Consider the following 26,492-nt stretch of genomic DNA (forward strand, 5'->3'; position numbering starts at 1 on the left):
AAAATATTTATGTCGTTTGGAAAGTTGATTCTCTGCTCTGAATCAAACGTGAAACACTGCATGCATGCATGTCCAAAGGAACGCTGGATCGTTCTTCTGAACAACACAGGCACTGCAATGTCGTATTTTTCCGGCACGGTAACCCAGCGTGTTCGGTCAGAGGGTTAGCTGCCCTCTGTAACAAAAAAAACTGAGTTAATGGATCAAGGACGAAGTGAAACGAGAGTCTTTCGACGTCCGCCACGAGCAGATACAACGAACGAAAACGAACAAAATGAGATTTTTTTTTTTTTAAGAAAAAGAGAGATAGCTGAGTGGTCACCGTGACGGATTGCAGTCCTAGGGGCCCGGGTTCGATTCCCGGCTGGGTCGGGGATTTTCTCCACTCAGGGACTGGGTGCTGTGCTGTCTTCATCATCATTTCACCCCCATCCGGCACGCAGGTCGCCCAATGTGGCGTCGAATGTAATAAGACCTGCACCAAGGCGGCCGGACCTGCCACGCAAGGGGCCTCCCGGCCAATGACGCCAAACGCTCATTTACATTTCCATTACTGTACAGTCTGAAGAGGGGCAGCAGCCTTTTCAGTAGTTGCAAGGGCAACAGTCTGGATGATTGACTGATCTGGCCTTATAACAATAACCAAAGCGGCCTTGCTGTGCTGGTACTGCGAACGGCTGAAAGCAAGGGGAAACTATGGCCGTAATTATTCCCGAGGGCATGCAGCTTTACTGTATGATTAAATGAGGATGGCGTCCTCTTGGGTAAAATATTCCGGAGGTAAAATAGTCCCCCATTCGGATCTCCGGACGGGGACTACTCAAGAGGATGTCGTTACCAGGAGAAAGAAAACTGGCGTTCTACGGATCGGAGCGTGGAATGTCAGATCCCTTAATCGGGCAGGTAGGTTAGAAAATTTAAAAAGGGAAATGGATAGGTTAAAGTTAGATATGGTGGGAATTAGTGAAGTTCGGTGGCAGGAGGAACAAGACTTCTGGTCAAGTGACTACAGGGTTATAAACACAAAATCAAATAGGGGTAATGCAGGAGTAGGTTTAATAATGAATAGGAAAATAGGAATGCGGGTAAGCTACTACAAACAGCATAGTGAACGCATTATTGTGGCCAAGATAGATACGAAGCCCACACCTACTACGGTAGTACAAGTTTATATGCCAACTAGCTCTGCAGATGACGAAGAAATTGAAGAAACGTATGTTGAAATACAAGAAATTATTCAGATAGTGAAGGGAGACGAAAATTTAATAGTCATGGGTGACTGGAATTCTAGTGTAGCAAAAGGGAGAGAAGGAAACGTGGTAGGTGAATATGGATTGGGGCTAAGAAATGAAAGAGAAAGTTGCCTCGTAGAATTTTGCACAGAGCACAACTTAATCATAGCTATCACTTGGTTTGAGAATCATGAAAGAAGGTTGTATACATGGAAGAACCATGGAGATACTAAAAGGTATCAGATAGATTAGGTAATGGTAAGACAGAGATTTAGGAACCAGGTTTTAAATTGTAAGCCATTTCCAGGGGCAGATGTGGACTCTGACCACAATATATTGGTTATGACCTGTAGATTAAAACTGAAGAAACTGTAAAAAGGTGGGAATTTAAGGAGATGGGAGCTGGATAAACTGAAAGAACCATAGGTCGTACAGAGTTTCGGGGAGAGCATAAGGGAACAATTGACAGGAATAGGGGAAAGAAATACAGTAGAAGAGGGATGAAGGGATGAAGTAGTGAAGACAGCAGAGGATCTAGTAGGTAAAAAGACGAGGGCTAGTAGAAATCCTTGGGTAACAGAAGAAATATTGAGTTTAATTGATGAAAGGAGAAAATATAAAAATGCAGTAAATGAAGCAGGCAAATAGGAATACAAACGTCTCAAAAATGAGATCGACAGGAAGTGCAAAATGGCTAAGCATGGATGGCTAGAGCACAAATGTAAGGATGTAGAGACTTATCTCACTAGGAGTAAGATAGATACTGCCTACAGGAAAATTAAAGAGACCTTTGGAGATAAGACAACCACTTGTATGAACATAAAGAGCTCAGATGGAAACCCAGTTCTAAACAAAGAAGGGAAAGCAGAAAGGTGGAAGGAGTATATAGAGGGTCTATACACGCGCGATGTACTTGAGGACAATATTATGGAAATGGAAGAGGATGTAGATGAAGACGAAATGGGAGATACGATACTGCGTGAAGAGTTTGACAGAGCACTGAAAGACCTGAGTCGAAACAAGGCCCCCGGAGTAGACAACATTCCATTGGAACTACTGACGGCCTTGGGAGAGCCAATCCTGACTAAACTCTACCATCTGGTGAGCAAGATGTGTGAAACAGGCGAAATACGCTCAGACTTCAAGAACAATATAATAATTCCAATCCCAAAGAAAGCAGGTGTTGACAGATGTGAAAATTACCGAACAATCAGTTTAATAAGTCACAGTTGCAAAATACTAACACGAATTCTTTACAGACGAATGGAAAAACTAGTAGAAGCCGACCTCGGGGAAGATCAGTTTGGATTCCGTAGAAATACTGGAACACGTGAGTCAATACTGACCTTAGAAGAAAGATTAAGGAAAGGCAAACCTACGTTTCTAGCATTTGTAGACTTAGAGAAAGCTTTTGACAATGTTGACTGGAATACTCTCTTTCAAATTCTAAAGGTGGCAGGGGTAAAATACAGGGAGCGAAAGGCTATTTACAATTTGTACAGGAACCAGATGGCAGTTATAAGAGTTGAGGGACATGAAAGGGAAGCAGTGGTTGAGAAGGGAGTAAGACAGGGTTGTAGCCTCTCCCCGATGTTATTCAATCTGTATATTGAGCAAGCAGTAAAGGAAACAAAAGAAAAATTCGGGGTAGGTATTAAAATCCATGGAGAAGAAATAAAAACTTTGAGGTTCGCCGATGACATTGTAATTCTGTCAGAGACAGCAAAGGACTTGGAAGAGTAGTTGAACGGAATGGACAGTGTCTTGAAACGAGGATATAAGATGAACATCAACAAAAGCGAAACGAGGATAATGGAATGTAGTCTAATTAAGTCGGGTGATGCTGAGGGAATTAGATTAGGAAATGAGACACTTAAAGTAGTAAAGGAGTTTTGCTATTTGGGAAGCAAAATAACTGATGATCGAATTAGAGAGGATATAAAATGTAGACTGGCAATGGCAAGGAAAGCGTTTCTCAAGAAGAGAAATTTGTTAACATCGAGTATAGATTTAAGTGTCAGGAAGTCGTTTCTGAAAGTATTTGTATGGAGTGTAGCCATGTATGGAAGTGAAATATGGACGATAACTAGTTTGGACAAGAAGAGAATAGAAGCTTTCGAAATGTGGTGCTACAGAAGAATGCTGAAGATTAGATGGGTAGATCACATAACTAATGAGGAAGTATTGAATAGGATTGTGGAGAAGAGAAGTTTGTGGCACAACTTGGCCAGAAGAAGGGATTGGTTGGTAGGGCATGTTCTGAGGCATCAAGGGATCACCAATTTAGTATTGGAGGGCAGCGTGGAGGGTAAAAATCGTAGAGGGATACCAAGAGATGAATACACTAAGCAGATTCAGAAGGATGTAGGCTGCAGTAGGTACTGGGAGATGAAGCAGCTTGCACAGGATAGAGTAGCATGGAGAGCTGCGTCTAACCAGTCTCAGGACTGAAGACCACAACAACTACAACAGTCTGTAAAAATTTTAGTGAGCTCTACTGTCGTATTTTTTAGCACTTTCGGCCAGTTTGTACAGTGCTAACAACATATGGTTCCTGCCTATCATCTGCAATGCAAGAAATGTCACACAGAAGTTAAGGGTCCCTCGCACTTTCACTGTTATTGTCAATATATCAATATAATGACAATCCGAGGATTAGTATTGCCATACTGTCAGTACTAGAACTACTGACGAAAAATGTTGATGACGACCAGAGTATTCGCAGTAAGATCGTACTGAACATGTCAGGGCGATTATTACGTCTGCCAATTCGCTATCCTGTTGTTTGCATTTTTCCAGTTTGGCTACTGTACAATACAGCCAATATGTTCTAAGTTCAAGTGATCTAGACTTTTAAATTTTTTAAAGTGACCCAATAAATGATGGCTTAATTTAATGTTATATAAACAGCCCATAACCTTGCGTTCAGTTATCAGAAGTGTTTGTGGACAAATATTTAGAAAAATGTTTGCAAATAGTAGTGTCTGGTCAGAGGTTTTCCTGGCATATATGCTGCTTCCAAGTTTCTCGGGTGTACTGTCGGATCCAACCGTCGAAGGTCCACGATATTTCGGCGAATAATTGTTCCACTATCATCAGGATACTTAAGAAATTTCACAACAGCTGTCTTAACAACTATGTTTCCGACATGTAAATAAATGTAAACATCTGAAGATGGGATCTCATGCATCTTGAAATGTCATCATGGAAAAATAAAGGAAACTGGCTGCAGCTAATTCATTATAAATTTACCTCAAATTTCAAAAGTTGCAGTATTCTAAAATGTCTATTACAGAAGATACTTAATATTAATACGAGAAAGAATAGGAAAAATTAATAAAGCAATGAGACACACAGTCCCAGTCGACAAGCGATTCATTAGGAGTAACTCTACGACTGTATTTGAAATTTGGTGTTATAATATCCACAATCACTATTAGCAAGCTTCCAAGGTTCTCGGGTGTACTGCCGGAATCAGCTGTCGAGAGTACACGATTATTGTGATCGTTTCGTAGCTTTGGTTACAGATAATAACTTGACACCAGTGCCTATGAGTTTCAATTTGTACACTGCAGCACTGAAGATGATCATTATGTGCTTGAAAATCGATTTTGCTGTCAATAAACCATCAAAATTACGGCCAACGCTGACCTTCCTTCTAATTTCACGTATATGGTCGTTGTGCACACAGCGCTCTATGGAGTCGCCAATCAATAAGTTATAATAAAGAACAGTCTTATCCTGTCTTAGCTTTGCTCATTATGGGATGAAATCCCGTTGGCGACCATGTCGTTTTTTATTGGTTCCTGCTAATATTTCACTTACTGTATGCAGAGTGTTGGGTGTATTTGTAGAGCTACAGGAGACAGAGGTGACAGTAATGGTGGGGGTCAATAGTGTTTGAGCAATACAAAATAGATCTCGGTCCGCTGATTTCCGCTGGTTAGAACCTGCACGTGCAAGCTAAATACAACAACAGAAGTTTAAACTCCTAATGCGCACACTTTATACTATCACATCCAACAGATTCTAAAGTGATGCGGGATAAAATACAGAGAAGAAAGAAAAAATAAAGATTAGAGTTTAAAGTCCCGCCAACATCGAGGTCATTATAGACGGACCACAAGCTCGGAATGTTTCAAGGGTGGGGAAGGAAATCGACCGTGCCTTTTCGAAGGAACCATCCCGGCATTTACCTGGAGCGATTTATGGAAATCACGAAAAACCTAAATCTGGATGTTCGTTCCCGGGTTTGAACCATCGTCTTCGCGAATTCGAGTCCAGTGTGCTATACACTGCGCCATCTCGTTTGGTAAGTTACAATAAGCGAAGGCTTATCAACAACTTGTAGTGAAACCAGACTGCAGGTGTAAGAGTCGAGTGATACGAAAGAAGAAATAATTGATAAAAGAATGAGGCAATGTTGTTGTCAGTCGTGGCCCCTGACGATGATGATGGAGGCAATAATCAACACCTTGGGACTTTCATCAGAATTCGACGCGACAGGTTCAAAACTGGCTCTGAGCACTATGGGACTTAACATCTGTGGTCATCAGTCTCCTAGAACTTAGAATTACTTAAACCTAACTAACCTAAGGACATCACACACATCCATGCCCGAGGCAGGATTCGAACCTGCGACCGTATCGGTCACGCGGTTCCAGACTGAAGCGCCTAGAACCGCACGGCCACACCGGCCGGCGACGCGACAGGTAAACCAAGAATTTTTTATACGGGGACTCTGTCGCCAGAAACTTCGTTGCCTTTGTTGCCGTCTCTCCCCCAAGCTATTCTTTCTGTCTGGAGAGCAAGCAGTAAAGGAAAATAAGGAGGAACTTCGTAAACTGATTTGGTTCAGGGTGATACTGAGGGAACTAGTTTAAGAAAAGAGACCCTAAAAGTGGTAGATGAGTGTTGCTATATGGGCAGCAAAATAAACAATGAGAGGAGATATGAGGATACAAAATGCAGACTGGTACTGGTAAGAAATATGTGTCTGAAAAAGAGAAATTTGTTAGCACTCAATGTAGATTATGTATTAGAAAGTCTATTCTGAAAGTATTTGCCTGAAGTGAAGCATTATAAGGAAGCTGTACGTGGACGATGAGAGAACAGACGGTTTTGAAACAATGTGTGCGGAAAGAACGCTAGGGGTTGGATGGGCAGACCAAATAACTGATGATGAAGTACTGAACAGAATCGGGGAGCTAAGAGCTTTACGGAACAATTTCACTAAAAGTAGGAGTAGGTAGATAGGACAAATTCTGAGGCACGAAGATTCGTTAATTTTGTAATGGTGGGACATGAGGCAGAGGGGATGGGGAGGAAATGTAGAAAGACTCCATGATGTGAATACATGAAGCTGGTTCATGTGGACCTAGCGTGCAGTAGATAGGCAGAGATGAAGGGGCTTACACAAGATAGACTAGAGCGGTGAGTTATATCAAACCAGCCTTCTGATTGAAGACCACAACAACAACAATAATAAAGAAAAAAGTAACTAGAGTACAGGCAGGTGTAGTAACGTATAAAAACGCTGCGCTTAGATATTCCTCAAGGCGTCTTGGTACCACGAGACACATTGTGACATTTGCTTGTCAAGATGTGTCGTTTGCACTGAGAACAATGCTTCTTTCATTTGATCCTGAACAATGACATGAATTGCGAATGAAGTCTTTCGTCCGTTTCAGTGTCTTACAAATTTTCCATTGCTGCTGATGTCCGGCTAACGGAGGTTGAAAAGGTCACGTTCGCTCTGCGTCATGTTTTGTTTTAACTCGCCTCAAGCCTCCGGATGTTGTTGTCGGCGATATACCCATTGCACAATGCGTGCAGGAAACATTTCCTGGAGCTTCATGGGTAGAGCAATTGTCCTGAGATACAATACCGATCACTATTTCTGTTTCACGATAATGCCTTCCATTATTTCCGTACTACACGGTAAGCTATGTCCACTTCTTACATCGAACAACACGGTTGCCTTTCCACAGACTTTTCCTTTCCACAGATTCTCTCTGTTCAGAGTAAACCTGTCCTCACTGACACCCTTACTTCTTCGTAACATCTAAGCGATAAACGTTGCACAAGCTATTTCAAGGAACTCTGCGTGGGATATTTCTTAGTGATAACAAGACTGTTGTCCGGAGTACTCATTCAGTAACACCAGCACGGGAGGGTTCATGCCTAGAGCAGGGTTATCCAGAATGTGTTCCTCGGAACTCTGGTGTTCCACCGGATGTGGATAACTGCTCCATGAAAAGCTTTTAATAACATGGCATATCTCGTATTTTTAAATATTTTATAATGATTTCTGCGTTATTAGTTATGATTTAAAATTTCAGTAATCAATGAAAAAAACAAGTTTTTTTCATTTTTTAAGAATTTTATTACTTTTATTAACCTTCAAAACAAACAAGGTGTTCCATCAAAGTACCCGAATTCTCAAAGTGTTCCATCAGAGGAAAAGTTTGGAAAGCCCTGGCCAAGAGGTGTCATTTTATCGTTTCATCTGCGTCTTTATTAACATGGTTAGCTTCTTCCTCATATGCTGCCCGCTAGAAGATTACATTAGAAATGGGCTTGGGGTGACGTACGGCACTTCATAACTGTCTTCATCATTACCACCAAACTTCCGTCCCTTTCCTTTAATTGCTTTCTTTTGCACCCTGTCTTAAAGATTGTTTCTAAGCTGTTTCGGTGAACTTTCCTGTGTGGCAAATACGGTCGTTTTCTGTATCATGTATAATGAAATTTCTGTTGCTAGTAGTCGTACACTTAATTAAGGAAGGATTTGTTTTAGCCTACAAAGCTCGTCTTTAGAAGGTTACATTTGCATGGTGGTTGCAATTAAACTTTCGCTACTCGAGCCAATGTAGACGTAAAACTATTCACCGTACGGGTACCCAACTTTATATGAATGATGTTCAGACTGTGTGCTGCAGGATTTGCGATTTAGTAGTGATTTTCTTATAACTTACCGTCACATAACTGACTATATCAGTATAGCCCAGTTTCTACAAGAATAATATACCCAGTTATGACAGATACAAAGTTTGCAGCGTAAGAAGTTGTAATACACACATCAACAAATGTTTTGCATCACCTCAGTTCCGAGAGTTCCGGAACCTGTAAAGAAAATTGGAATAGAGATCAACATAAACATTATTTCCGCCCTCTTTATTGCCCATGAAAATCACACATTGCATGTTGCACCACCACACAGTGAGACCTTCCGAGGTGGTGGTCCAGATTACTGTACGCACCGGTACCTCTAATACCCAGTAGCACGTCCTCTTCCATTGATGCATGTCTGTATTCGCCGTGGAAAACTGTCCACAAGTTCATAAAGGCACTGTTGGTTCAGATTGTCCTACCCCTCAATGGCGATTCGGCTTAGGTTCCTCAGAGTGGTTGGCAGGTCACGTCGTCCATAAACAGCCATTTTCAATCTATCCCAGGCATGTTCTGGAGAAAATGCTGGCCACTCTAGTCGAGCGATGTCGTCATCCTGAAGGAAGTCATTCACAAGATGTGCACGATGGGGGCGCGAATTGTCGTCCATGAAGACGAATGCCTCGCCAATATGCTGCCCATATGGTTGCACTATCGGTCGGAGGGTGGCATTGACGTATCGTACAGCCGTTACGGCGCCTTCCATGACCACAAGCGGCGTGCATCGGCTCCACATAATGCCACCCCAAAACATCAGGAAACCTCCACCTAGCTGCAATAGCTGGACGCTGTGTCTAAGGCGTTCAGCCTGGCCGAGTTGCCTCCAAACACGTCTCCGACGATTGTCTGGTTAAAGGCATATGTGACACTGATCGGTGAAGAGAACGTGATGTCAATCCTGAGCGGTCCATTCGGCCCATCTGTACCGCGCTGCATGGTGTCGTCGTTGCAAAGTCGGACTTCATCATGGGCATCGGGTGTGAAGTTGCCCATCATGCAGTCTACTGCGCACAGTTTGTGTCGTGATACGACGTCCTGTGGCTGCACAAAAAACATTATGCATCATGGTGGCTTTGCTGTCAGAGTTCCTACGAGCCGTAATCCGTAGGTAGCGGTCATCCACTGCAGTAGTAGCCCTTGGGCGGCCTGAGAGAGGCATGTCATCAACAGTTCCTGTCTCTCTGTATCTCCTCCATGTCCGAACAACATCGCTTTGGTTCACTCCGAGACGTCTGGACACTTCTATTGTTGAGAGCCCTTCCTGGCACAAAGTAACAATGCGGACGCGTTCGAACCGCTGTATTGACCGTCTAGGCATGGTTGACCTATAGACAACACGAGCCGTGCACCTCCTTCCTGGTGGAATGACTGGAACTGATCGGCTGTCGGACCCCCTCCGTCTAATAGGCACTGCCCATGCAAGGTTGTTTGCATCTTTGGGCGAGTTTAGTGACGTCAGTCAAAGGAACTGTGTCTGTAATACAATGTCCACAGTCAGCGTATATCTTCAAGAGTTCTGGGAACCGGGATGATGCTTACCCTTTTTATGTGTGTATATGGGCTGTGTTGAGTTTGTGAATGTACAAAGTGTAACATGAAGTTTACCTGGAATTAATGTAATTTATAATTGTATACCAAATCTGTAGTTACTCACTTCTCTGGCTAAATGGTTAATGTCGAAGGCCAATAAATTAAAAAAAAGTAAACCTTACCGTTAGGCGCCGGCCGGTGTGGCCGAGCGCTTCTAGGCGCTTCAGTCTGGAACCGCGTGACCGCTACGGTCGCAGGCTCGATTCCTGCTTCGAGCATGGATGTGCGTGATATCCTTAGGTTAGTTAGGTTTAAGTAGTTCTAAGTTCTAGGGGACCTCAGAAATTAAGTCCCATAGTGCTCAGAGCCATTTGAACCATTTTCTTACCGTTAGGCGCCAGTACTGTACGGCGATGTAGGGTGCTCGAGAAAGAACTACGACTGACTGGCAGGTGCTCATGCCACCCAACTCACTGGAACGTTAATTACAAACTTATCTTAATTGAAGTGTAGTTCCATGACTTCATTGTTAGTTTTTACCGTTTTGTTTTCCAAATGTTGATTACAAGCCCTCATGTCTTGCAGTGCGAGAAGTATAAATGTAGTCATCTGAAGGTGGACAAAGTTATCCAAAAAATGTTACGCTCTGAACAAAGAAGTAAGATAGTAACAGGGATTTATTTCCTCATGTTATCTAAGTATTGTAGCCAGCCGCTCGATACAGTAAATAAGATTATTTCATTGTGGCCCAAAAATTAGAAGTGACATAGTAAAAGGGATTTATTTCATCGTGTTATCTACGCTCCTCGGAGTATGGGACCTCATCATCTAATTAATATAGTTAGCCGCTAGGTACAATAAATAAGATTATTCCATTCTTTTAGGGGTTCTATCTTGTTTCAAAATATGACATGAGGGTTGAAAGGCTCATTGTTACATACGTTCAGGTTCACTCGTCCGCTTCTGTTGTCGGTATATCCATGTGAGAAGATAAAAAAATGGTTCAAATGGTTCTGAGCACTATGGGACTTAACTTCTAAGGTTATCAGTCCTCTAGAACTTAGAACTACTTAAACCTAACTAACCTAAGGACATCACACACAGCCATGCCCGAGGCAGGATTCGAACCTGCGACCGTAGCGGTCGCGCGGTTCCAGACTGTAGCGCCTAGAACCGCTCGGCCAACGCGGCCAGCCGTGGCTAACATTTCAAGTAAAACCATAAATGAATTGATCGCACAAAAGGAAAGAAGTGAGAGGTTCTGTGAACCACATGGGAGGCTCGGAATTCCAGTAAGCAGTCAGTGTCCCACTGGACCCACAGACGGGTCCGCTGTGTGGGCGCCAGCACGGCTTTGTCCCGTGGCGCGCACAGCTGTTGGCAGCTAAGGTCCACTGCGCCTCATGCAGCTGCCGCCACTTGAGCGATAAGGCGAGCGGCAAAAAACCGCAGTCAAGCAGTCTCGCTTTGCTGTTCCACAAAGAAATAGCGCTACGGTAGGCTGCACAAGACACCACGCCAAACACCCGTCCTAAGGCTGGCGTCATCCATGTAGCTTGTGGTGCAACATGCACGCTCACTCAAGACTCCAGTTACCTGCAAGGATTATATACCAAGAGCAATAAGCACATCAATTAGTAACTTGTGAGTCATCATTCTTCATACTGGTTTGATGCGGCAGCCAGGAATTTCTGTCCTGTGCCACTCTCTTCATCTCAGAGCAGCACTTGCAACGTATGTCAGCAATTATTTACAGGAGGTATTCCAATCTCTATCTGCCTCTTCCATATATTCCTTTCCTCGTCGATTCTGCTGAGAACCTCCTTATTCCTTAGCTGATGAGTCCACCAAATTTTCAACATTCGTTTGCAGCATCACATCTCAAATACTTCGATTCTCTTCTGTTCCGGATAGTCCATGTTTCACTACCACACAATGCTCTGCTGCAAACATAAATTCTCAGAAATTTCTTCCTCAAATTAAGGCCTATGTTTGATTTTTGGAGACTTCTCTTAGGCGGGAATGCCCTTTTGCCAGTACCAGTCTGCTTTTTATCTTCTCCTTGCTCCGTCAGTCATGGATTATTTTGCTGATTAGCTAGCGGAATTCCTTAACTTCACTTACTTGGTATTTGTCAATCCAGATGTTAAATGTCTCTCAGTTCTCATTTCTGCTACTTCTCATTACTTTCGCCTTTCTTCGATTTACTCTCAATCCATATTCTGTACTCGTTTGACTGTTCATTTCATTCATCAGGGCCTGTAATTCTTCTTCATTTTCACTGAAGATAGCAATGCCATCAGCGAAACTGATCATTGACATTCTTTCACCTTGAATTTTAGGTCCACACTTGAACCTTTCCTTATTTCCGATATTGCTTCTTCAATGTATAGATTGAACAGTACGGGCGAAAGACTACGTGCCTGTCTAACACCCTTTTTATTCCGAGCACTTCGGTTTTGATCTTCCATTCTTATTGTTCCCTCTTGGTTATTGTACATATTGTATGTTATCCGTCTTTCCCTATAGCTTACCCCTATTTTTATGAGAATTTCGAACATCTTGCACTATTTTACAATGTCTAATGCTTTTGCCATGTTGACAAATCCTACGAACGTGTCTTGATTTTTCTTTATTCTTGCTTCCACTATCAACTTCAACTTCAGAATTGTTTCTCTGGGTACTTTCCGCAGCTGGGAAGGGAAGTCACTAGAAAATAATTTCGCCTGAAGATGACGAGTAGGAAACTTGTCGAAACGACACCTTGCCTCGGCTGATAACCCAAGAACACTTCGCCGGCCAGTGTGGCCGAGCGGTTCTGGGCGCTTCAGTCTGGAACCGCGCGACCGCTACGAACGCAGGTTAGAATCCTGCCTCGGGCATGGATGTGTGTGATTAGGTTAGTTAGGTTTAAGTAGTGCTAAGCTCTAGGGGACTGATGACCTCAGATGTTAAGTCCCATAGTGCTCAGAGCCATTTGAATGTAATGTACACTTCATCATCGAAATTCTCCGGGAAAGCCTGAATTCCCACAAAAAATCCTAACAGTTCCTATGAATTGTGAGCAGTTGTCGTAAAACCAGGCTTCTAAAAATTCACTCCGCTCAAGAAAATCTAAAGACCACAGTGGAGAAACCCTAAAGTGAGTAGATAGTGAAAACAAGTCACCCTTCCAAAAACTAAGTTGAAAACAGATAAAATTTGCTCATGCAACATTTAGCCAGATAATTCCATTGATAACTGAACTTAATTAATGATCGGATTATGTATATAATAAAACGAAATGTCTAACTGGAATCACAACCAAAATGTTTTATTCTAAGTACACTCATGAGCAGCACACGTTACTCACATCGCCATCAGTCCATGACTAAGAGATAACTAAATTTTCTAAAACTTTCCGCATGCTGTAGCCTAATGAAATGCCCCTGGGTGGGGGTGGTGGGTGGCCAGTCTTAACGGAAAAAGTCCCCAAGTCGCCAAACGCTTCGGGCAATCGAATGGATGCTGGAAATGCCAGCGATCGTTACTCAAGCCTCCAACGAGTTTAATGTACCAAATTGAACAAGAGTTTGGTGGAAAATGCCACAGTTCGTACATTGGCCTGACTGACCAGTTGTAAGACGAACTTTTGAAAGGAGCAGGAAAAACCGTTCTCTCCACCAGTCACACCACAAGCCAGCTTCGAAAGTTAAAATTCAATGGACGTTCCCCTGGCTCTACAACGAGAACCAAGAAAGCTACACTGATTCTACAACTGCGGATACATTCCTAGTTAATCATATATTTACACATCGCACCTTGATTATGTTATTAATTAAGGGTAACGTAGGATGATGATATGAAATAAAAGGAAATAAAATAAATGGAGTTGGTTCCCTACGTCACACTTCTCCAGGAACGCCTATGTGATAAGCTAATAGCAGGAAATCAGTCTGCTGAACTGTAAATCTAAGTTAATCATCACAAAAAGTACTCTCATGAAAGAAGTGTGTGACGATTGCCTTTTATTATTCAAATGCCAGGAGGAAAATTTACGCTGGTCCTCTTATAATCATACGATATCAGTGTCAAGAATTTTTTTAGTTACTTGCACTTACAGTGATGAGGACCCACGGAGGGACTTGACCCTAGTGGTCCACAACAAAACTTTTAATTGTTATTTTAATGGCGCAAATTTTTTCAAACACAAAAAATCTTCCGAACCAGCATGATTACAAAATTTGTGCATGAAGCATTGTCAAAATGATACTTCTTGCTGCCTTCACTCACACCATACAAAATCTACAAACAGAATATGACACTACTAATTTCAGTATTTTAGAAAACTACAATTAAATCATCATTGTCGCAAAAAGTGTAAGTAGGCTGTTTAGGTTTTTTTATTGGTAACGCTACCTCTGTATAAAAATCACTGGCTGTGCTGTGTGCAGTCTGTGTCTAGTTTGCATTGTTGTCTGACATTGTAGTGTTGGGCAGCGGCAGCTGGATGTTAACAGCACGTAGCGTTGCGCAGTTGGAGGTGAGCCGCCAGCAGTGGTGGATGTGGGGAGAGAGATTGCGGAGTTCTGTAATTTGTGATGAACTGGTATATATATTATGACTTTTGATGATATTAAGGTAAATACATTGTTTGTTCTCTATTAATATCTTTCATTTGCTAACTATCCCTATCAGTAGTTAGTGCCTTCCATAGTTTGAATCTTTTATTTAGCTGGCAGTTGTGGCGCTTGCGGTATTGCAGTAGTTCGAGTAACCAAGATTTTTGTGAGGTAAGCGATTTGTGAATTGTTCATAGGTTAATGTTAGTCAGGGCCATTCTTTTGTAGGGATTTTTGAAAGTCAGATTGCATTGCGCTAAAAAATATTGTGTGTCAGGTTAAGCACAGTCCTGTAAAATTGTTCAAAGGGGACATTTCATATGGCGACCCTGCCAGGATACCTTACTGGAATCTTCTGATTTTTTCTTGTAGTTTGTGTAATTAGTGTAGATTTTGTTTATTGCTAGTGTGTAATTGTAGAGAGAATCTCCTTTGTAGTTGCAGTCTTTCATTGTTGTTGTGGGATGCATGTAGATTTGCACGAAGTATTTCGCAGCTGCGCTTGCAATTATCTAGATATTATTTTCAGTGTTATGTTAATGTGTTCCCCTATTTTTCCTCTTCAAATTGTGTTTTTCTGTGTCATCGTGTGAAATATTGTGACAATAATGGCGTGTGAAAAACGTAATACTAGGCTCCAAAGTAAACTGAGAAATGACAATGAAGACGAAAGTAGTGTGTTAGCGCCACCGTGTAATGAATTAACTAATGTTCAACATAGTAATTTGGTAATTGTGCATAAGGAAATGGAGCGGACGGCAAACAATGACGTAGGCAGTGAAACAATTAGTGAACAGGGAAGCATTATCGATCGATCGGTCGGCAACAGCTCGCCTCAGAAATCCGAAATGACAGGACACAATCTTGCAAATACTGTAGATTCAGGTTTTGCGTCCTCACCGTTTTCTCAAATAAGTCAAGACACATTTTCTGCTTGTCAAAATGTGAATATTGCCGGTTCAAATGCATTGCCGAATAGCACTGAGGAACATGTTTCAGACAACAGTGCATTGTTATTACAATTAATGCAACAAATGGGACAAAAGCTTCAAAAGTTAGACATAATGGAACAAAATCTTCAAAAGTTAGACACAATGGAACAAAATCAGAGACAAACACAGCAAAAGCTTCAAAAATTAGACACAATGGAACAAAATCTTCAAAAGTTAGACACCACACTTGAACAAACACGTGAAGATTTAACTACTGAGTTACATAAAATCGAATCGAAATGTCAAAAAGTCTGTAACGACGTAAAAACACAAATTTGTGAGCATTTTCAACCTATTTTTTTGCGGCATGAAAATGCATTACAGAATCACGAAGCAGCCATAAAAGAACTGCAAATTATTGTTCATGAAAATCATGAGACCTTGCAAGCTAAAATTGACTCAGTTGCATCTACCGATTCGGTTACGCAACTTGCAAAAACTCAGGAAAACTTAAAGGACACAGTAGAAAGACACATGGAAGAAATTAGTACATTATCAGAGAAAGTAGTTGAACTTTCGGATCAGGTCACTAGCTTATCTACAAAGGTAGATGATGATCTGAATGACAAGGCCTGTAGCCTTCACTGACACAGAAGAGTATGAACAAATTAGAAAATTCAAACAAAATCAAAATCAAATCAATACACAGTACAAAAGAGAAATCCGGGAAGTACAAGATCAGTTGACGCAGGTAATACAAGAATTACATACTTCAGAGGACACTCGCGCTCCAACACGGGAAGAGGGACTTAGAAATACGGAAAAGCCACAAAATAATAACACAGGGCATTTCGGAAATTATGAAAGAAATTGCCAATGTGCACAGAATTTTGAGATGGAACCGCCGACACGACGTAACAATGACCGATATGCGACTCGCCGGCACGATGATTTTGACTATAAGCTGTTCATTACTACACGTAAATTCAAAACATTTAAGAATTCTGGCAACGACATTCATCCACAAGCGTGGCTCCAGCAATTCTCTCATTGTTTTCCTCCCAACTGGTCATTGGAGCACAGATTAGAATTTGTGTGGCTACTTAGAGAATGAACCAGCTGTAAGAATGCGATCGGTCATTCACGATTGCCACAGTGAAGGAGAGTTTTACCATGCCTTCCTCTCAGCATATTGGTCTCAAGCCACACAAGACCGAGTAAAACATGGCATCATAATGATGAAACATTTCGAACAATCTGAATTTTCCAGTCTTGTGAAATATTTTGAAGACATGTTGCACAAGAATCAGTATCTTTCAAACCCATACAGCCCCTCAGAACTCATCCGCATTTGCTTAATCAAATTACCTGAACATTCACGGCATATTATTTTGGCAGGACGTTGCAAAGACGTCATTGAAGCTTTTCAGGGGCTCTTACAAGAACTGGAAATTGACACTGACATTCGCGGAACCCGAAAACAGGAGCACAACAATTACAGGTCACATCCGTCACAATTCCGCGATGACAGAAATAATAACTGGACACGACAAGGCTATTCTCACAACACATATCGTGACCAAAACACACACCACCCGTATGACAACCGTTGGCAGAGTAGTAATAATTACAGGGAAAGATCACCTCTCCGCAGTAGTGACTATCACAGAGACTATCAGAGAAACAGACAATTTGGGAACCAAAATAATTATTATCAAGGGAGACAGAATAACTTTAGACGCAACGGTCCAGCGCGCAGTTACGATTCAGGGAGAAATTCTCCATCAGATGACCGACAAGAAAGAAACTATGGCATCTACCGACATGACGACAGATGATATGATCGTAACGACAGACCTGAATTGCATCAGAACTGGCGGGATTCAAACAGAGCAGGGCCCTTTCGACAACGTGAATTTGTAGAAGTTCGGTCTCCTAATCCCAATAACGGCGCGCGCCAACAAAGAAACAGACAATGACTCGCACCGCAGGCAGCCACCTGCGCCGGCTGGCTCAGGAAAAAATAGCATACACGCCAACCTTGAGAAAAATTTTAGCATTCCTTACCGACGTATACAACATGATAATTGCATTCAAATCAAACTGTGAGTACTAGGATGAGTAAAGGTTTACACCACATTTCACACGTAAAACCGTTTATTGAAAGGTAATCCGTTTTTTTACTTAGTCTTTGCCATAAAACTTTTCACTTCACACTACTAGTACAATTTGTCACACTGAGAAATTGTTAACATGCAACAATGTTTTGAAGTTAACTATCCACCCTAGAACCTAGGGAACATTTTTAAACAGAAATTACGAATGCATTGTTATAGTGAACAGACGACACAATGTTGTTATTTGTACCTTCTTGCTTGTTAGTTGCACGATTACATAACGACTATAAGGCTCACATACTTAGAACATTTACCAGTACTGCTAATGAGATTTTAATGCAACATTTTGGTTTACTTGAAATTTGGTGTATCATGAGGTAAGTACATTGGCTTCTGCAGAACTTAACTTTCGGAGGACAATAACTACGACACTTCCACAGAGATTATCTTACAGCAAGACACACATTTAGCGCTACAGGACACGTATTTGAGTGATAAATTTTGTACTTAAATCATTTATTTTTAAAGATATTTGAAGAACAATGATACAAAAGTTTTCCGTAATACATTTCATTCCACTGTTGTAATCTGTAACACCTGAGTGTATAATTACATTAATCCTCAGGGGGGTACATGCCTACTTTGTGTACCATGTGTTTGTCAACCACAAGGAGCCCTAGCTAATATGGTATTTGCTTATACAACTTTACACATCAGTACCTTATTTCTGTAACACAGAATTACACAGCTATCTGATCATTTAACTGAGAGAGACAAACTTTTTTTACTACATCAGTGACAGATGTTTACGTAATTACACAGTTGGATAACTTCACACATATGAAATTGTATTTTGTCTGTACTTTGTGAAATGCTCATATTTTTCAGAACCATTGTGATACTATGAGAGCTTTGAGATATTTGGTGTGGGATCATGATTTTTAAAGTATGTTTGAGGCAGATGACACATTTGACATGAGCAGAGAATTTTTTTTAGGTTTTGAAATTATGTTTATGATCAGTAAGCTGATGCTATATGAGTTATTTGATTATGCTACATATCTGTTATGATGAAATACTGAAGAAGTGTCGACGAATAAGGTAAGGAATAATGAGTAGTGGTAAGGGACTCTGGTTTGTGAAAAAGGTTGTTGGAAACCAAGAATCGTACTTTAAGAGTTATGAAATGCATGTAAATGCGTGAATGTATTACAATTCCAACGAAATTTTTTTGGACACTGTTATATCAATAGGATTTTGTTTCTACAGATTTGTAACGCAAATTCTTTCCCTGTGAAATATTTTTATATGAGACTGCCACTGTAGCGGAAACTGCTGTCGTAAATATTTCCGTAAGAAAGTTAAGTGACCACCTGCACGTAATGCGTCGTGGGCACCCAGCTGTGTCAGACGCCTGGAGAAAAAGCCATTATTGTGTGCCTTTTCAGAGGCACAGGTAGAAAAAAAAGGGAGGCCATTATTCTCGCTATTGACATTCCTTTGTAAAAAGCACCGCAAATACGACACGCTCATTACTTGCAAAGATACTTACATCTCCACACCTGATTATGACAAGCGTCTTTCTCGAGAATTGAGAGAATTTTTACTGCCTTATGAAATGCCATATGGCTAATGAATGATGTTTCATGCTGTCCTATGTACATAGTTGCTATGTTATCTGTATTGTTATGTTCTTTAATGATGTATTTTGTACCTTTGTAATTGTATTCTTATGTTATAAAATTGTAATTGACACCAGTTCATCATATTATTAACTTGTAAGTTACGTTTCACTGCACACGTTTCTGTTGGTCATAGTATATGGACAATATGTGAGAAGTAGGGACTGTTAGTGTTTGCACATGTGTTAATAATTCAGCAAGGGACTGGATAACAGCATTGCTGGTTCTAAGGACAATTCCAAAAACTATGTGAGTGTACAAGTGGTGGTTATGCACTTGCTATATTATCCGCAAGACTCTTCAATGGTGATTGTGCACCTGCACAGTCGCAACAGATGGCTGCTGGCCGTCTCTACAAGGACTACAGTGGATCTGCATCTTTGATGGTCCACCAATACCATTATTTCTACAAGGACTACAGTGGGTCTGCACCTCTGGTGGCCCACCAATATCGTAATCTCTAACAAGACGGCAGTGGTCTGTTCTGTGATGACCTACCTACCAATATTCCTCAAAACTTCGACTGACTCTGCGGTGGGTTTGCTCTGTTGTGCCCCATTACCTGTCTGCATGTCAAGAGTCAGCACTGTCTTTCCATTGGAAGGACAACACAACTTCTTCAAGACATCATGGAAATCCACTACTTCCATGTGCATTTTCTTTTACTGCTCAGACTTTGAGAAAAACACTGCAATTTTACTGTGACGAATGATGAGGACTGTCTTTATGGACTGTGAGAAAATTTTAGCTTTTGACCAACATTGTATCAATAAGTGTGTGCATTTGATATCTTTGTTATTGTAATTATGAAAAATTTTATCAAATCATTATTGGCCACTGCCCAAAACAATTTGTAAAAAATTTTTGTGGGGAGCATGGGGGCTATGTAAGTAGGCTGTTTAGGTTTTTTTTATTGGTAACGCCACCTCTGTATAAAAATCACTGGCTGTGCTGTGTGCAGTCTGTGTCTAGTTTGCATTGTTGTCTGACATTGTAGTGTTGGGCAGTGGCAGCTGGATGTTAACAGCGCGTAGCGTTGCGCAGTTGGAGGTGAGCCGCCAGCAGTGGTGGATGTGGGGAGAGAGATGGCGGAGTTCTGTAATTTGTGATGAACTGCTATGTATATTATGACTTTTGATGATATTAAGGTAAATACGTTGTTTGTTCTCTATTAATATCTTTCATTTGCTAACTATCCCTATCAGTAGTTAGTGCCTTCCATAGTTTGAATCTTTTATTTAGCTGGCAGTAGTGGCGCTCGCTGTATTGCAGTAGTTCGAGTAACCAAGATTTTTGTGAGGTAAGCGATTTGTGAATTGTTCATAGGTTAATGTTAGTCAGGGCCATTCTTTTGTAGGGATTTTTGAAAGTCAGATTGCGTTGCGCTAAAAAATATTGTGTGTCAGGTTAAGCACAGTCCTGTACAATTGTTCAAAGGGGACGTTTCAAAAGGACTAGACTTCATATGTCAGTTCGAAACAGAGATTCATGTTTCCTACTAACAAAATGTACGTTGATATGTAAGACCAAAAAGAAATAATCTGATTATATATAAAAGGCTAGGTATTAGATCATGAACCAATGTGTAGTGTACATACGTATACTAGCATGTGACACTGAAAACGACATGTTAACATGCATAATGAATCATGCTTCATTCTCATTATAACATAAAAGAAGAATAAGCAAAAATCGAGAGTTAACTAAACATTTGACAAGTTTTACTCTCACATATAAGTTCAGCATCGTATTAACTATGATCAACATGACTCTGTTCAAGCGATTATATAAACACACTAAGTATCGATGTGTATATGTCTATACATGCGTGTGTGTCCAAAGGAACAGGTACTGGGGCGACTATAGCTGTTATGAAATACTCTGAAGCGCCAAAGAAACTGGTATAGGCATGCGTATTCAAATACAAAGACGCGTAAACAGGCAAAATACGTCGCTGCTGTCGGCAACGCCTATACATAAGACAAGTGTCTGTTGCAGTTGTTAGATCGGATACAGCTGCTACAATGGAGGTTATCAAGCCTTATGTGTGTTTGAAGGTGGTCTTATAGTCAGCTCAAGAGCGATGGGACACAGCATCTCCGAGGTAGCGATAAAGTGGAGATTTCCTTGTACTACCATTTCACGAATGTATCGTGAATATAAGGAATCCGGTAAAATATAAAATCTCCGACATCACTGCGGCCGGAAAAAGATCCTGCAAGACCGGGACCAACGACGACTGAAGAGAATCGTTCAACGTAACAGAAGTATAACCCTTCCGCAAATTGCTGCAGATTTTAATGCAGGGCCGTCGAAAAGTGTCAGCGTGAAAACCATTCAACGAAACATCATCGATATGGGCTTTCGGAGCCGAAGGCCCACTCGCGTACCTTTGATGACTGCACGACGCATCAACACCGACATTGGACTGTTGATGACTGGAAACATGTTGCCTGGTCGGATTGTATCGAGAGGATGCATGTGTACGGGTATGAAGAAAACCTCATGAAAACATGGACCGTGCGTGTCAGCAGGTGACTGTTCACGCTGGTGGACGCTTTGTAATGGCGTGGGGCGTGTGCAGTTGGAGTGATATGGACCACTGATACGTCTAGACACGATTCTGACATGTGACACTTAAGTCAGTAATCTGTCTGATCACTTGCATCCATTCATGTCCATTGTGCTTTCAGATGGACTTGGGCAATTCCAGCAGGACAATGCGAAACCCCACATGTCCAGAATTGCTACAGAGTGGCTCCAGAAACACTCTTCTGAGTTTAAACACTACCGCTGGCAGCCAAACTCCCCATACATAACCATTACTGAGCATATCTGGGATGCCTTACAACGTGCCATTCAGAAGAGATCTCCACCCCGTCGTACTCTTACGGATTTATGGACAGCCCTGCAGGATTCATGCTGTCAGTTCCCTCCAGCACTACTTCAGACATAAGTCGAGTCAATGCTATGTCGTGTTGAGGGACTTCTGCGTGCTCGCGGGAGTCCTACACGATATTAGCCAGCTGTACCAGTTTCTTAGACTCATCAGTGTACATTAAATGTATCATGATTAGCAAAAATGGACAACCGTCAGCTGTGTAATGGAATGATGACAACGAAAACTTGTGATGGACCAGTACTCGAACCCGGATTTCCTACTCATCGCGTGCGGGCGCCTTAGAGTAAGGGTACCCCAGCACGACGCACGGTCAGACCCAACCTCCCCTATGTCGTCAATACTGTGTCTACAACCTGTACTCGTACATCATTATTTACATTCCCATACACGGGCTAAATTTTTCTTGACAGCCACTTGCCCGATGTCGGCGGAGACATACGATCTTGCAATGTCTGTGTTATCAGGAATTAGGATGCAATATTCCTTCGGACATGTCGTGCTCGGATAGTCTAATGTCATTTAGTCTTTAGCAGCTGAGCAGAGCGGACATGTTGTGTGTTTCCACCTGCAGCGCGAACACTCTCTCTTTGTCTGTTTCCTTCGGCCGACACCAACGTGACGCCGTAGTGCGACAAGTATCATGCCGAATCAATACCGAAAATCAACATTGAAATTTTCTTTTAGAAACTTCTTTGCTTGACCAAAGCAGTCTATGTCGACCGCTGCCGACATCGTCGGCATCCACTTTTCGATCGTAAGTACCACAGTCTATGTGAAACTTATTAGCGAGGCTACGTGCGACAGTGTTCTTCGAGAGATGAAGCAAGGACTCTGCCTCTGCCACGCCGACGAAAATGTTCTCAACGTCGAGGTTGTCCATGTCGGAATATGACTGCGGATTATACGCATATTCGAACTACCCTTCGAACTCCCGGCGACAGACGTCGCGACGGCGCTCTGCCCCCACGGTACAGTACAAGAACACGTGGAAGAAAAGTGGACCGAATTTAAGACTGTCCTGTCTTAAGCGGAGTACAGGTGCGAATTAAACTCTGACAACACGTACCATCATACCTCGAAATAGAAGGTTGCTTCGCCATAGTCATTCATGACAGCCAGTCTAAAAGTGTTCCGGATGCGGCAAGGAAGGTGGCTCCAACATCAGGTCACACAGCTTACACCTCTGGACGTGGCACCTCCACCGACGCCGACAATCCTCCCAGTAACTGACGCGGCGGCGCTCACGACGTCTCCGACTGTCCAGACGCAGCAGACCCAAGTTGCAGTACCAGAACAACTCCACCATGGACCGACGCCTCGTCAGTCAGTCAGTCTGTCCAGTGGCAGAACTCCATACGACACCATCGATACAACCAAACACTATAAGGCACCGCCGATAGTAGGATGGCAATCGAGTCAGCGCCATCGACCGACATGGAAGGCAACGCACGAAAACAGCGTTCACCGAAACTCCGAAAGCGACCCTTCAGGACAGTGTCGGAATACGGCTGCTTCCACTCACTGGGGAAGAAGAACTGACCTGCAGGACACTGACACAATCCACGCAGAACGGATTTCGGGGTGGGCTGAGTCCGTCTGCCAGTCCTCTGTGGCGGACTGTGATCAGCAGGAAGGTTTCAATGCAGGCTACAAAGCTGCTCAGTCCCTTCCTATCAACCATCACTGCTGTATGGAACATGAACAGACTTCTGCGCCCACATTGTGGGCCAAGGCCTCGAGACCTGCCACGACGCCGTTCCAGGGCCTGCAGAGGTCTGAACAACACCGAAAAGGTCGCGGCCAGTGGGGTATGACATCATTCGCAATGTCCGCTTCTCTCCACCGTCACCGTGGATAACCCTGCCCATTTAGCGCGTTGGGAGGCTTACCACTTGGCCACGATGAATACCAACACGTTTGCTGCCCTGTCAAGATCCAACTCTTGAGAGAAACAATACGAGCTGCAGGAGTCGACTTGGTATTCCTGTAAGAAATTCGGATGAAAACACTCCCGAATTTTTATGGTGTCTCAATGTAGGTGGTCTGGTAGTCCCACAGACATCGATTTGGCGATTTTAGTGCGTGACGGTATCGAAGCCACCGATATCACTATCTTCCCTCCACTTGAGGTTTACCAGTCACTGCACTCGATACCCGGTTTATTAATATTTATGCATCGTTGGGCACCACTAAACGTCGTGATGATGAGACCACGTTCTACTCCATAGACGTCGCTCCCCTTTCTCTAGAACGGTATGAACACAGTGTCTTCGCTGGCGATTGTAATTGTGTTCTTCATCTCAAAGATCAAATCCCATACTGCACTCCTTGTCCGGAACTGGGTATGGTGATTCACAATTTTCACTTGCGTAAGACTCGGGAAAAGCTACACGACGACAGCTCCGGTCACACGCATCTTACCAGTCATTTGACTGGATCGCATATAGGTGTCACAAGGTCTTACACAGGGAGTGGCGGCCTCTGAAGGATAGCCTCTGGCCTTCTCTGATCACAGTGGCTATATCTGCAAGATGCATCTTCACCCTCAACAAGTCTGGCATAGAAACGGCCATTGGAAGATGAATGTAACACACCTTCAGAATTTGGGCTGCTGTTGGAAAGTCTCCACTACACCAAACTGGTAATCCGCAGGACACTTATTCAGTTTGACAAGGACACGGTTGCATGGCTCTGGCAAACCCCAGACTTTTACTACATGATATTCAGTGACCTTGACGCTCTATCCACATCGCCGCACAGATAGTTAGAACGACACCAAATCAAGGCTCACATGCTATCATTGACGAAGCGCCGATTAGAAGGCACTGGGGTCCGCTCATGACAACATGACTGAATGGCTCCAGAGGTACCCACCATAATGGTGGACAAGCGCCGACACTTCCGACAGTTAATCACGCATCACACACCTTATGACGCGAGACGGTCGCTCCTGTACAGCCCAGGCAACAGTAGTGAAAGACATGGATGATAATTTTCGTCATCTTAAAAGGAAAAAGCCATAACTGACGAGACCACTGTGGAAGCATTACAACAGGTGACAAACACTATCGAAGTTGCAACAGTGATAGCATAAACCGAGGAAGTCTCCTCTGAGGAGGCGGGAGACGCCTTGGACAAAGGTGCAGCCAATAAATATCCAGGGCCCGATGGATTATCAATCTAGTTTTATTGGGCCTTCTATGACATCATGATGCCTTCCTGGATTACAACGTTCCGAGAACTTATGTCTCCAGACTGCACTCTACTGTTTACTTTAGTCGAAGGACTTTTCATAATGGTACATAAGCCAGCGGCAGGGCAATCAGTCGTTGACTATCGACCACTTACAGTGCTGAATTCTAACTACAAGATCTTCGCCAGGCTTTTGGCAGGCCGCATTAAGATGACTTTGCTAATGATCCGTGCCTCAGAGCAGAGGAAATGCCAATATGCAAATGGCCAACGGCGACGGCAGAAACTTAATAGCGATCGCTCCGGAGTGGCGTCTGAAAGCGGCAATCGTCTCCATCGATTTCAATTGAGTGTTCCATAGAGTACATCATAACTTGCCCCTACAGGTGATGGACCATATGGGATTTCCCTCGAGGCTCATTAATGCCCTGGGGCGCCCTCTGGCTGCAGCCAGCTCTGAGGTCCAGGTCTACAGATGGACGGTGGACCAAATATGCATTAAGAGGTCTCTACAACAATTTTGCCCTCTTTCTACATACCTTTATGCAATCGCACTCGAGCCGCTTCTAGGGGCCTCAACCACAGGCTGTCTGGTTACACCCTGACGGGCATAATCACAAAGTGAGGGACATCACCTTCCGCTGCAGGGCGTATGCCGACGTCCTACTATTGCTGGTTCGTTCCACCGATCAGGTCCGTAGCATACTAAACAGGATTGAGCGATATGGACAGGCTGCAGGCAGTCCTCTATACGTCAAGTCGGCAGCGTTGGATATCAGGCGCAGTCTCAGGCTGGGCACTTGCCCCCCTCCTGCCAGATGCGGCAACCGTCGTGATTACTACAGATTGTACGCATATGGTGTGCCAGAAGCTGCTCAGAGATTTAAATCAGCTGCAACGTGTGGGACACCTGAAGCTCTGTGTGACATAAAAACTCAATCACGTGTCACAGGTTTTCCCCCTATGAGCAGTTGTAGGTTATAGACTTCAGGCGCCCTTTGGTTAACTCCTTTCCAATAAAACACGTATTTATAGTACGTTATGACACTCTCTCCCTCCCCCTATGCGATGGAGGGCTGGGACTGGTTAACGTCTGGGCACCGGCAGCTGTCCTTTGTATGAGCCATATGTGGAAACGATGGACCAGTAAACACGTTTGTCTCATGGGTCGTCCACTGGAGATATTGACGCCACTCTCACGTCCTGCCGGTGTCGGTGGTGCATGTCGCGATACAGCTTTCCTGTGTATCGACATTCATTCTGAAATACAGCTGTGTGATCTCCCCACAAAGCACCCATCGAAGGCAAAATATTTGTGATCTTCCCGCAAGCACCCATCGAAGGCAGAATATT

This window comes from Schistocerca americana, chromosome 7 (assembly GCF_021461395.2).
Source record: "Schistocerca americana isolate TAMUIC-IGC-003095 chromosome 7, iqSchAmer2.1, whole genome shotgun sequence".
Classification (NCBI taxonomy): domain Eukaryota; kingdom Metazoa; phylum Arthropoda; class Insecta; order Orthoptera; family Acrididae; genus Schistocerca; species Schistocerca americana.